General features: G+C 34.9%; 1 long non-coding RNA gene across 1 annotated transcript; it reads right to left on the reverse strand.

Moving 5' to 3' along the window:
• Positions 1-11,579: 11,579 nt before the first annotated feature.
• LOC139862513 (uncharacterized) lies at positions 11,580-13,959 on the reverse strand. The gene is made up of 3 exons (XR_011764209.1): positions 13,764-13,959; positions 13,341-13,524; positions 11,580-11,965 (listed from the first exon to the last, which is right to left on the reverse strand). It is a non-coding gene; the product is annotated as an uncharacterized lncRNA (long non-coding RNA).
• Positions 13,960-15,272: the final 1,313 nt, after the last annotated feature.

Consider the following 15,272-nt stretch of genomic DNA (forward strand, 5'->3'; position numbering starts at 1 on the left):
GGATGGGATTTGTTAGGCCCAATAGATCTATCTTTAGGATTCGCGTCAATTAGTAGATCGATTTACTAATTCTTAGGTTACCAAGCAAAAGGGGCATATTCGGCTTCGATCATTCACCCATATAATGTAGTTTCATTTACTTGTGTCTATTTCGTAAAACATTTATAAAACTGCATGTATTCTCATCCCAAAATATTAGATTTTAAAAGTGGGACTATAACTCACTTTCACAGATTTTTACTTCGTCGGGAAGTAAGACTTGGCCACTGGTCGATTCACGAACCTATAACAAATATGTACATATATATCAAAGTATGTTCAAAATATATTTACAATATTTTTAATATATTTTACTATTTTAAGTTTATTAAGTCAGCTGTCCTCGTTATTAACCTACAACTAGTTGTCCACAGTTAGATGTACAGAAATAAATCGATATATATTATCTTGAATCAATCCACGACCCAGTGTATACACGTCTCAGGCTAGATCACAACTCAAAGTATATATATTTTTGGAATCAACCTCAACCCTGTATAGCTAACTCCAACATTACTGCATATAGAGTGTCTATGGTTGTTCCAAATAATATATATGCATGGGTCGATATGATATTTCAAAACATTTGCATACGTGTCTATGGTATCCCAAGATTACATAATATATTAGAGTACATGTATAATACAATATAAGTTAGCTAGGATATGATTTGTATAGAATTGTTACAATATTTCCCGTAGCTACAACAATCAAAAAATATCCAATCTTGTTTTACCCATAACTTCTTTGTTTTAAATCCGTTTTGAGTGAATCAAATTGCAATAGTTTCATATTGAACTTTATTTTATGAATCTAAACAGAAAAAGTATAGGTTTATAGTCGGAAATATAAGTTACAAGTCATTTTTGTAAAGGTAGTCATTTCAGTCGAAAAAATGACGTCTAGATGACCATTTTAGAAAACATACTTCCACTTTGAGTTTAACCATATTTTTGAATATAGTTTCATGTTCATAAGAAAAATAAGTTTCCCAGAAGAACAACTTTTAAATCAAAGTTTAACATAGTTTTTAATTAACTAACCCAAAACAGCCTACGGTGTTACTACGACGGCGTATATTCGGTTTTACGGTGTTTTTCGTGTTTTCAGGTTTTATATCATTAAGTTAGCATATCATATAGATATAGAACATGTGTTTAGTTGATTTTAAAAGTCAAGTTAGAAGGATTAACTTTTGTTTGCGAACAAGTTTAGAATTAACTAAACTATGTTCTAGTGATTTCAAGTTTAAACCTTCGAATAAGGTAGTTTTATATATATGAATCGAATGATGTTATGAACATCGTTACTACCTCAGGTTTTGTGGATAAACCTATTATAATTGAGAAAAATAGATCTAGCTTCAAAGGATCCTTGGATGGCTTGAAAGTTCTTGAAGCAGAATCATGACACGAAAACAAGTTCAAGTAAGATTTTCACTCGAAATAAGATTGTTATAGTTATAGAAATTGAATCAAAGTTTGAATATGAGTATTACCTTATATTAGAAAGATATCTTACTGTAAATAAGAAAGATTTCTTGAGGTTGGATGATCACTTTACAAGATTGGAAGTAAGCCAGCAAACTTGGAAGTATTCTTGATTTTATGAAACTAGAACTTATAGAAATTATGAAGAACACTTAGAACTTGAAGATAGAACTTGAGAGAGATCAATTAGATGAAGAAAATTGAAGAATGAAAGTGTTTGTAGGTGTTTTTGGTCGTTGGTATATGGATTAGATATAAAGGATGTGTAATTTTGTTTACATGTAAATAAGTCATGAATGATTACTAATATTTTTGTAATTTTATGAGATATTTCATGTTAGTTGCCAAATGATGGTTCCCACATGTGCTAGGTGACTCACATGGGCTACTAAGAGCTGATTATTAGAGTGTATATACCAATAGTACATACATCTAAAAGGTGTGTATTGTACGAGTACGAATACGGATGCATACGAGTAGAATTGTTGATGAAACTGAACGAGGATGTAATTGTAAGCATTTTTGTTAAGTAGAAGTATTTTGATAAGTGTCTTGAAGTCTTTCAAAAGTGTATGAATACATATTAAAACACTACATGTATATACATTTTAACTGAGTCGTTAAGTCATCGTTAGTCGTTACATGTAAATGTTGATTTGAAACCTTTAAGTTAACGATCATGTTAAATGTTGTTAACCCAATGTTTATTATATCTAATGAGATGTTAAATTATTACATTATCATGATATTATGATATATTAATATATCTTAGTATGATATATATACAGTTAAATGTTGTTACAACGATAATCGTTACATATATGTCTCGTTTCGAAATCATTAAGTTAGTAGTCTTGTTTTTACATATGTAGTTCATTGTTAATACACTTAATGACATGTTTACTTATCATTTATCATGATTAAACATAGTGTATCAATATCTTAATATGATTCATATGTATTTAGTAAGACGTTGTTATAACGATAATCGTTATATATACCGTTTCGAGTTTCTTAATTCAATAAACTCAATTTTATGTATATAACCCATTGTTAAAATACCTAATGAGATACTTAACATAATATCATGTTAACTATATATATATAATCATATATATGTCATCATATAGTTTTTATAAGTTTTAACGTTCGTGAAATCACCGGTCAACTTGGGTGATCAATTGTCTATATGAAACCTATTTCAATTAATCAAGTCTTAACAAGTTTGATTGCTTAACATGTTGGAAACACTTAATCATGTAAATAATAATTTCATTTAATATATATAACATGGAAAAGTTCGGGTCACTACATACTACAGAAGATTCATCCAAGATTTTTCCAAAATAGCAAAACCCTTGACTGCATTAACGCATAAAGGGAAGAAATTTTAATGGAAGGATGAGCAGGAGAAAGCATTTCAATTGCTAAAGAAAAAGTTAACTACGGCACCTATATTGTCACTGCCTAAAGGGAATGATGATTTTGTGATATATTGTGACGCCTCAAAGCAAGGCCTCGGTTGTGTATTAATGCAACGAACGAAGGTAATTGCTTATGCGTCTAGACAATTGAAGATTCACGAGCAAAATTATATGACACACGATTTGGAATTAGGCGTTGTTGTTTTTGTATTAAAGACTTGGAGGCACTACTTATATGGGGTCAAAAGTATTATATATACCGACCACAAAAGTCTTCAACACATATTTAATCAGAAACAACTGAACATGAGGTAGCGTAGGTGGATTGAGTTATTGAATGATTACGATTTCGAGATTCGTTACCACCCGGGGAAGGCGAATGTGGTAGCTGAAGCTTTGAGTAGAAAGGACAGAGAACCTATACGGGTAAAGGCTATGAATATAATTATTCGTACTAATCTTACTACTCAAATAAAAGAGGCGCAACAGGGAGTTGTAAAAGAAGGGAATTTGAAGAATGAAATACCCAAAGGATCGGAGAAACACCTTATTATTCGAGAAGACGGAACCCGGTATAGAGATGAAAGAATTTGGGTACCAAAGTTTGGAGATGTGAGAGAAATGGTACTTGGGGAAGCACATAAAACCAGATACTCAATACATCCCGGAGCGGGAAAGATGTACAAGGACCTCAAGAAACATTTTTGATGGCCGGGTATGAAAGCCGATATTGCGAGATATGTAGGAGAATGTTTGACGTGTTCTAAGGTCAAAGCTGAACATAAGAAACTATCAGGTCTACTTCAACAACCTGAAATCCCGGAATGGAAATGGGAAAACATTACCATGGAATTTCATTACCAAATTGCCAAGGACTGTAAGTGGTTATGATACTTTTTGGGTAATAGTCGATCGTCTCACCAAATCAGCACACTTTTTGCCAATGAGAGAAGATGATAAGATGGAAAAGTTGGCACATTTTTGCCAATCAGAAAACGATATGTGGTAAGACAATCACATGTGATTGATTTTTTTTTCAAATTTTTTTTCCTTTAATTCTTTTTTTTTTCTAAAAATTTAGAGTTTAGGGATTAGGGTTTAGAGTTTTGGGTTTGGTACCGAAAATCCTAAACCCTAAATTCCAAACCATTCGTGTTAAAAACTCAATATAAACACTAAAACGAAACCCTAAAACCTAATTGCTAAACCCTAATTTCTAAACCCTAATTTTTAAACTCCAATTTCTAAACCCTAATTTCTAAACCCTAATTGCTAAACCCCACACCCTGGATATAGGGTTTAGGATTTAGGGTTTAGAGTTGATTTATAGTTTAGAGTTCAGGGTTGGTTTAGGGTTAAGGGTTACGAAAGTCAATCACATGTGATGGAGTAGTTTTGATTACATGTGAGAACAAGTGATTGTCGCGCTCTCATTGATCATTTGAATTTTAAACAAATTAATGGATTTATTTGAATATTCCACAGCAAACCATATATAATATATATTTTAGGAATTCGGTAATGGACCCTAACAAGAACATGTGAATTACAACAATCACATAACCCCACATGCAACAAACGAATAAGCGATACGATAAATAAAAGCATAAACAACACGGATATTTAACGTGGTTATAACCAAGGTGGGAGATCTCGTTTAGACATTTTTTGGGAGATCTCGGTATCTCGGAAAAATCTTGGGGAGATCTCGGACGTTGACTAACGTTGACTTTATAGTTTTTATAATATAAATATATATAATTAAATAATTATATGTACATTTGTATACATTTTTACGAGATTTTACAAGTAAATCGAAGAAATGAGTGAGAAAATCTGAAAAATTACGAGATTTTATGAGAAAATTCGAGAAATGAGCGAGAAAATTCGTGAAATCGTGGCATTGATCAAGTTTGACCCCGATAACCCATAAATCTCGAGAGATGGGCATCTCATCTCGGCGGCTTTCCGAAAACAATATCTCGAGGCGAAATAATTAGATTTACAACACTAGTTATATCTTAACTCCAAACACGGAGAAGGGTTTAGTCCACGGGCACAAACCAGAGAATTTTTCTTATTATTTTCATGCACACATGTTAGGGTTACAATAGGGTGTTTATATAGACAAATCTAAACAAGAAAATAACTTAAAGAGCAAGAAAACGCGTTTTTCCTCGTCAGGCTCCCGGATAGGCTTAAGTCGCGCTGCGGCTGAGGAGCCGCGTCGTGGCTTAAAGCATGATTTCGAGACTAACAACTTTGCAACCTTCGAACCTCAATCCAAGTGTTGAGCCATGTCGCGCCTTAATGAGCCACGACGCGCCTTAACACTAAAATGCACTTTTCTTGTTGTTTTGGTATCCTTCACACATCCAACAATCTCCCACTTGAAGGATGATCTAAACAAAACCCATTTTATCAACCCATACCAGATCACCGAGCTCGACTTCGTTGAACCTACCCATCTATACCGACAAGAAAGCTTCTTGGGACACGCACATTCCAACTACTCGAGCTGGCAGCTTTCGATAAAGAGAACTTCAACTACACTCGCCAAAACGTAATCAACCTCACCTGTCAATTATGTTAAACACCCACAACAACTCTAGATTACCAGATTATGAAACTCCATTTGAACAACACCGAATAAACACCCGGGACACGCCGCACTTCCACGTCATAAGAAAGAAGACTTTCGACACTCAAACACCTGAGTAATAATCTAATCTTCATTGCTAGCTTGGGTTATCTCTCAATTTATGTGCTACCATTGAAGTGTGAGAGACTTCAAACACGTGATTTAAAAACAGAAGAAAAAACCGCCTCTACTCATCTCTCTTGTAATGACCCAACCTCGATTACCAAAACACGACACCTTTTTTTATATAAACAGTAATTTGGCCTGGGTAGATGCGCGGTGCGCGCAGGGTTGCGCGGCGCGCATTAAAGCATGAAACCAGGTCAGTAATAATTCCAGGGGCCAAGCATCTGCACTCCCCCATTTGCGCGGCGTGCTACAGGATGCGCGGCGCGCTCTAGTACACAACAAATGTTGTTGGCTGAGTTGCACATATAAAAGCCAAAACTTCCCAAACCGAAATCTTATATCATTAATTCGATTACGACCAAAATATAATTTACATAATTCCAAAGATTAGAGTTTACAAAAAGGGGTACGATGACCCGTAATCACCAATATGTTTTCGACCCACGAGTTTAAATGCCAAACAAATGACGAGCATGGTGTTTGGGGTTAAACTACCCAAAACCTAGGTCTAAACACAAAAGCCACCGCTATCATATCCAAAGTGGGAAATCTCTAATCCAAACGAATACCCTTGCCTTTGTCCACGCTGGAGCCTAAAAAGGTAAACAACGAGAGGGTAAGCAAAACGCTTAGTGAATGCAATAATTATACATATACATATATAATCCACTGACTTGCAAACACTTACACAAATACCGTATACGAGCTAGCAAATTAGCAACTATGCAATCACAATGCAAAACTAGATATCCGCAATTTACAATAAGCTAGCATCACCAAAAAACATATAGTTCACAATTCAATATGCTATAACTATAACGCATAACCATGGTTAACCGATCGCACAAGGGAACGGTATTCGCACAATGACCGTTGGTGCTCGTATAATGACCGTTAGTATACACTAACCCCCTAGGTAGACGTCCACACTTACCGAACCACCCTTCACGCCCAGATAACACTATAGTGAATCCACACGCCCGGATAACACTAACCACAAGCCTGCAAGCAAATAAACTATATACGCATATATATAATTATTCCACTCACCTTAAACGCCTTCGGTGAACGAGAAATCAAGCTCGCAACCTTCAATGTAATGTACCTATTACATTATGCACACATAATCAATTATACAATCGAGTTGGTCAACCAACTCACTCATCACCTAGTGTCATTTTGACCCATAGTGCAATTTCGACCTATTTGCACTCTTAACCCTAATATTAGGTCAACTTTGCCAAAACCCTAACACTAGCCAAACATGGTCTTAATACACTTATTAACGCAAGGTTAGTGTGTTTTCATACACATTTAACCACCTAGGTCATTCAAGACTCATTTGACCCATTTCAAGGTTAACACACCCATTTGGGTCACCCATAACCCAAATAAGACCCATTCACGTAACCGCAAGGTGTACTAGTGATTTACATATCCATTTAAGACCCATAAACTCATTTATCATTTCAAAACCTTAGGTTAGTTATCTTTGAGTCCTCATGACTCAATCTTACCCAAAAACCTCCAAATCACCATCATATGGGTTTTAAGTTCATCACTAACCCAAAACCTAACCCTTATCACTAATTAATTAAGGAAATTAAAATTAGAACTTACCACCACAATCACAACGTAGCTAGTGACTAGATGAACAACTTTAAAACTCGAGCTTAAACCCGAAATAAGTTTCTTCCTCCTTTGATTGAGCTTTCTCACACTAAAACCACCTCTCTCTCTAGAATTGAAGTGGAAATGAAAAGGTAGATGAAAATGGAGTAATGAGACTCACAAAACTGATCTTGGGGCCTTTAACTCGTCCCACATGTGAAAAATACCAAATTACCCCTTTAAAATATCTAGAAAAACGAAATGAGCTATCAGCTCAATCTGCGCGTTGCACAGCCCAACGCGCGCCGCGCATTACTCCAGTCACGAATTCTTCTGCCATTTTAATTATATATAAATATGTACAAACCGGTTCCGGGTCTTACAACTCTAGACACGCCCAACCCTTTCATTGACATGTCAATGATCACCCTCATACATAATATTCATCTATAACTGCTTTTCCTTTCCATCAATCAGAAAATCTAACAGACACCCTTGTAGACTATTCATCAAGGCTTTAGTGAGAACGCAGTCACAGACTTGAAATCTACACTTTCAACTTTCCGTTTTCACGCTGGTACACTTTCCTCATAACGCTATGAATTTCACGAACCCTTCTTCTCAACCTCAAGCACGCTCCCACTGTATAAGTAAGATAATAAACCGCTGCTATCCGAGATGAATCTGTTTCGTACCACCCGATTAGTTGCAAATTACTTTGCCGTTAGAGAGTAAAATAAGTACCCGAATATCTAGCCGGAATCGATGCACTAACACGGTGAAAATCAGAGAAACATGTCGGACAACCATCTTTACAACTCCCACTAGTCGTCCAACTCCCACTTACCCGATACTTCCGTCAGTTCCCAAACTCACTCCGAGTTTCTGACACTCTCAACAATATCTTAAAATCTCAAGTTCCAGGACTTACAAGAAGATCCACTTCATCAATCACCTAAGAACTCCTACTTGGTTACCACGAAGAACCCGCTCGTTTGTTGAAAAATCATTACCCAAAACCCTGAGCACCGATCGAACGCGTTCTATCCGACACCCTTCATCAACCAATTCTCCTTAGTGAGAGAATCTCTAACCCGCCCTTATATTCCACATAACCTGGAATATCCAACCAATTACTTGGGTTGACCCATTTCAAAACCTGCAAGTGTCGAACTTTCCCGATAACTCCCATTGTTGATAATAACCGTGATGTAATCCATTCGTTACCCAAACATGTCCAAACCTAAGAGAATCACTCTCGTGAGCTTCTGTAACAAACAAACATCCCATACTACCCAGCTCGTATCGCCCAAAGTTTTCGAGACAAAACCATCTCGCACTCGCATCATCAAACCCGAAAAACTTCATCCTGATAACTGCCCAGATTCGAAAAATCATATCTCAAGATTCAACGGTCAGATCCGCCTCAAATTGTTACCACGTGTCCATATACAAAATATCAAGTCGATCCAACAGTTAACGAACTCGCTACGAAATTTCTACTATAGCACCTCCTAGAACTCCGAATTTGAATGTTCAATTATTCTTTCGCATGGGATCGCGAAGAATGAGAACTCAGATCTGACACCCGGATCTTCCGAATAAATCTCTTCTTGTGTTTTCTGCAATCAAACTCTATCAAATCGACCCCCGTCATTCCGTAACCTTCACGAATAAATCACCATCATAATGTAACCATGTGCCCGATTACATTATAACCCGCCAGAATCAGACAAAATCTGGTGTGATCAACTTACTGGGTACATAGACATACCCTAAATTCACCGCGATCAACTAAATATTTAGATCTTTATATATGTTTCAAAACACAAAACCCTAATTGTCGTTTCTTCTCTTGATGATACCCGAATCATCAACCAATCGTATATCTGCTTTCAATCGCCGTTGTGCCCGATCTTCAAATCTTTAGCTCTTGATACCACTTGCTAGGAATTCGGTAGTGGACCATAACAAGAACATGTGATTTACAACAATCACATAACCCACATACAACAAACAAATAAGCGATACGATAAATAAAAGCATAAACGACACGGATATTTAACGTGGTTATATCTCAACTCCAAACACGGAGAAGAGTTTAGTCCACGGGCGCAAACCTATGAATTTTTCTTATTATTTTCGTGCACACATGTTAGGGTTACGATAGGGTGTTTATATAGATAAATCTAAATAAGGAAACAACTTAAAGAGCAAGAAAACGCATATAGCTCCCGGATAAGCTTAAGTCGAGTAGAAAGGTTAAGAGTTTTGCACCGGTTGGAGGGCTTAAAGCATGATTTCAAAACTGACAGCTTTGCAACCTTCGAACCTCAATCCAAGTGTTGAGCAATGACGCGCCTTAATGAGCCACGGCGCGCCTTAACACTAAACGCACTTTTCTTATTGTTTTGATATGTTTCACACATCCAACAATATAAGAATATAAGGAGTATTTGTTTCGATTCTACGATCGATTAGATAACTTCATACAAACTACTTGTATTGTAGCTCTCTTCCTTCCATTAGATCAAATATCATGTTTCGGTTTACCATCACTTTACATCGATAACATATAAATATAACATAAATATTTGGTCATGTTATTAGGATCCATTATGAGAATTTTAGAACTCAAGTGATAATTTCAAGACATGATGGAAGTTAGAGGATAAAAAGACATAGAATCTGTGGGGTTAAAAATTTAAAAGTATATAAACTGGGTGGGGATCATTGTAATAAAACAACAATGAAATAAAAGTGGGTGTAAGACAGTAAGAGTGTGGGAGACACGTGTGGGTGGTGATTATCGTACGTGACTTTACCCCTCATTTTTAGCTTATTTACCGGTCCAACCCCAGACAAGATGCTCAAGTCTGTTTTGATTTTGAAGACATCAAAAATCAAGCCAACACCATAAAGATCCAAAAGCCTAGTTGGTGTACTTATCATTTGACTCATCCTTAAAAAAATAGTAAAATAAAAGGCTGCATATATATGAGATTCATGATCTACTTTACATTTCGAATGTGGTAATATAATTTAATTTAATTGTTTATTAAAAAAAACTTAGAACTTGAAATTTTGTATTCTTTTGGAAAGGTAGGATCCATTATATTTTATGATTTTTATTTTTAGTATTTGTTGGACGAGGGGATCTTCAGAGTAGTTGAAAATGTGTTACAGTTAAAACTAGTTAAACGACACACCGCACGTTGCTGTGCTGTTGTTACTTTTTTTCTTTTTTTTTTTGAAAGACAAGCTTGCATCAGTTCGGACCGAAGCCTAGTCATCATTTGCACACACACACGCGCTTTCGGGCAGGAAACCCGAACCACACTCTGAGGATCCGACCCTTTAACCATCCCGAGGGGCAGGCGGGCCGGATCTTAGTCCCGGAGCGGGTCGGTAAAACCTTCCCTTTGGGCCACCTTCAAGGAATATATTTCAATTCCTAGAGCGGGTGACGAGGCTCGAACCCGAGACCTCTAGCCCTGCGAGTACACAAGTGTAACCGCGGTACCATTGAAGCAATTATATTATCTGTTTTAAGTTGTTCTTGCAATGAAATATCTGTTTGTGCTATCTAATTATATTATACACAAAATAGCTATATATGGGTAGATCCGTAGATAGCTTATATTATCCAATTATGTATATGTACATAGCTAATATTAACTGATTGAGTCGATTGAGTCACGTAATGTCTTCTGTTTACACACATAGCTAATATCATCAATTAGAGTTACGTAGCGCCTATTATATTCATGGAGAAGATGGCTTCGGAAATTTGGTACATGAGACGGTGGTTAATCTTTTTTCTTCTTAGGCTCTCTGCCTTCGGTTTCAGAGAGTAATGATCTTTTTATGGATGAGTTTGTTTCTTGTTCTCTTTGCTTGTTTAGAGTTGGCGGAACAGGTGTGGGAATGGTGGTTGTGGCTGCTTCTTATTTTTTTCTGCGAAGTGATATGATTGTTATTTGGTGTAATTTTTGATATTATGTATTAGTACTTTCTACCAACCGGGTAGAGAATGTAACTCATTAATCATGTACTGCTGTACTTTCTACTGTGTAGTACTTTCTCTTATCATTCTTGTTGCATTATTGGTCGTTGGCATCTAGGTAGCTGACTAGTTAAAGGACCCGTGAATTCACGGGTTTGCTAAAGAAAACTTAAGAAGACGACTAACAAAATAATGGCTATAACGACATATATTACCATTAAACGTTATAAATTCACCATACAAATATTCATCACTATTGTAAATTAATCTTACAAACATCCACCTTTATCACCTTCTATTACAGAAAAAGGCCAAAAAGATCACGGAGATACTTTGGTTAAGTCGCTTGTATTCGAGTACAAAAAACATGACTCCCACTATAAACTAAATAGAATAAAACCACACGCTTTTAACGTCATACCTCCACAATCATTTACAGAATTCGAATAATTCACGAAATTTAACATAAAAAAAAAAACCCTTACAATTACTATCAAAGACAGATAAGCCAAGACATTCTCAAGAAGTAATCGATCAGTTGAAATCTGTCTTAGTCGGATTGCCAGGTTATGATGTCCCATTAGCCAATTTTAACTTCTTATGCATCTCCTTTTGTAATTCTGCACTGTAGACCAAAAACGTAGAAGGCTATTATTATATTAAACGACAGCAAGTATATATTTATACTCGTATAAACAACACATGGACGTACCAAATTTCACATAATCAAAGTTTCAAAGTTTACAACAATGGACAAACAATCACGAAATCATGTCAGAGGTGGCAAGACTAATCCAAACTACAAAAGAGAGATCTGAGGCCATATTGAACTGATATCCAAAATTAATTTAGCAAAATGTAAGATCAACTAATTGAGTACTAATCAATTCAGGCCAAACACCAGGCTCAAGCTTTTTTTATTTTGCTCATCTCTACTAAAACTTGCTACTTAATCTCACAAAACTAAAAAGCCTAAAATCATGTACTCATGTAGCTCGAAAAATCACAAGACTTATTAGTCTATGCACTTTTATTTATCAAGTCCTTAAACAAACAACATACTAAATAATACTAAGAAGAAAAAATTAAACATATAATCAAAAACATCCAAGACAGTAATCGGAAGGCGTGCTAAATACAAATCCTTTCAAATTCGTTCTACATAACAATATTTATGTGGAACATAACATCTACTTTGTTTTTTAATTATAAACTCTTAATTATTATATAACCTAATCATACACCAGATATGAGAAATCTATACACAGCAACAGTGTTGCAAAACTCGGCCTACTCGGCCGAGTAATCGGCGATTAATCGGCTGGAAGATCAAAACGAGAAATCGGTGTCTAACTCGCCCAATTACTCGGTCAACGCCGGTCAACGCCGGTCAAACGGTGGTCAATGACATCGGAAAAACTCAGATCTTGCCTGAAATATTTAAAGAGGAGGAAGGAGAGCAAGAAAAGGAAAAGGAAGAAGGAGCAAGGTGAAACCTGTCGTGAATTAAGGAAGACCACAGCTTCTTGTATAGTTGACACTGTATATGAATAAAGGGAAGGAAGCGTGTCTGAATTTTAGATCTGGGAAGATGTACAGATCTTAGACACTTGATAAAAAGTGATATTTTAAATATTTTAATAATTTCTTTTTCTTTATCAAATGACACTAACAGCCCCTCAACTATTACCAAACGTTAATAATAAGAATAAATTTGATAATCACTCTTGAACCTTTGATAAAAATGACAATAACAGTCCCTGTTATTTATATATTATCAAAATATATATATTTATCTTAAAAAGTCAACGAAAGTCAACATCCGATTACTCCCCCGAGTACTCCCCGAGTCGCCGATTACTCCTCAAAAACCTCCTGCCGAGTACTCCCCGAGTCGCGAGTTTTACAACCTTGCACAGCAACCAAGTTATAAACATTGTATTAACCAACAAACACCATAATTGAAATCCACAAAAAGAAGAAAAGAAGCAGAAAATTACCCAATTCGGAAAACAACGTGTCAATTGCAACAATAAGAAGATACCATCGGATCAGCAGCAACATAAATGAAATCTTAAGCACTGACTTTGTGATTCAAACACAACAGGTAAATAATACAGTGCTAAATGAGATGCAGAAATCGAACAATCACTTCCCGAGCAGGTGTCTCAAATGTATCCAAAGCTGAAACAATGCATATTTATTTGTTAAATACCTTTCGCGAAGTTAAAGAGCAAAACCCTAACTGGGTTTATTCCCTTTTTTTGGATTTTGCCCCAAACCCAAATCATAACTAAAACAAATTAAGATTAAAAGAAATAACTTACAACACATCCAATACTTGAATCATTATAAATTAAGTTGAGATACAAAAAAAAAAAAAAAAAAAAAAAAAAAAAAAAAAAAAAAAAAAAAAAACTTACTTCAAGTGCGGTTGTCTCATATTTGAACAATATGATTCCATAACCTGCAAATAAGAGATATGAACCAAATAAGAGTACAAAGAAAATAAAATAAAGATAAACTAAATACTACGTAGATAGAAGTTGAAAGACGATATGCTGTAAATGGAGAAGAAATGAATGCAAGATTTAAAAATGGAGATAAGCCAATGGGGTTAAAGCTTCTTGAAGAAGCTTTTGTTTATCCGATGTAAAGTCTGTACAAAAATTCCAATGTTTAAAACAAACTAAATTAAATGGGGTTAGTGATAATAAAAATATAATATAATAAAATATATACGACATAAGCATTACGGAGTATTAATATTTAGTTATAGATTATTACATAGATTAAATTTAAAATTAATTAAATACTTTCTAAATATTACATAATCAATGTCATCTTACAATTATGATAAAGCACATATTACAACACCTTAAAGCATATCATTACATCACCCCAAACTCCCTTTTTAAAGATAAGAATAGATATGTCAAAAGTGTGAGCAGTAGTGGTTAACTTATCTTTCAACTTTTAAATTTATAAAACCTTTATTATTACACATTAACACCCTAACGAGCAACAAAATCCGATCAGATGTAGTATTTTAGGTTATCGTCCCAAGAGATCGCAGATGCGTTATAAGTTGTTTATTATTAAGTAGTTTATTTCTTATTAAAGAATTAAAGATAGATTTTTATGTGTTTTATAGGATAAATTCTTATCTCTTAGGAAAGAGATGCTTTAAAGATAAACTTAGATAATAAAATAGAACAAGGAATTGAAGATTCAAAATAAACAAATAAAAATAAAAGCAGTTACATGAACAACTAACTCATACGGGAATCATATTAGGCAAGTTTCATAACTTATATTAACACAAAGCAGAATAATAATCATAGACCAACTATTATCCCTTATATGTTAAGCTAAGTGTTGCATATTATTCAATAAATATGACTTAAAGCATATGCTTGACACATGATGTGCATGACTAACATCTCAATTCTTCATGTTCAATCCAATTACATGATACACATTAATCTTGTGATGAAGATCAATATGCAAATAGACTGACAGATTATATAAGCTATTAAACACCAAGTAGATCAACTCAAGTTACTAGCTGAAAGTCAATTACTACTAAGTTCTCATGCAATCATTAATTAAAAAAATCCAAACAAAGGTTCTTTGATTAAGCCTAACAATATCAAATTGTATTATATAAGCGTAATTTCAATCAAACAAGTTTATCACTATTATGCTGTTTAACCTAGTTGCATGCAATTCAATTTAACAAGTTTGATGGACTAGATCTAAACAAGTAGCATGAATCGAATAATAGATCATCAGATTAAGTATTAATCAATCCTAAAATATAGCATTTAATCATTAAGCATGACAAACAAGTATATTAAAGCCAAACAGATTCAAAACAGTTCAAATATCATTACAGAAACTCGACCATACAGATCTGGAAAAGAACCAGG

Source organism: Rutidosis leptorrhynchoides, chromosome 8 (assembly GCF_046630445.1).
Source record: "Rutidosis leptorrhynchoides isolate AG116_Rl617_1_P2 chromosome 8, CSIRO_AGI_Rlap_v1, whole genome shotgun sequence".
In the NCBI taxonomy this organism is placed as follows: domain Eukaryota; kingdom Viridiplantae; phylum Streptophyta; class Magnoliopsida; order Asterales; family Asteraceae; genus Rutidosis; species Rutidosis leptorrhynchoides.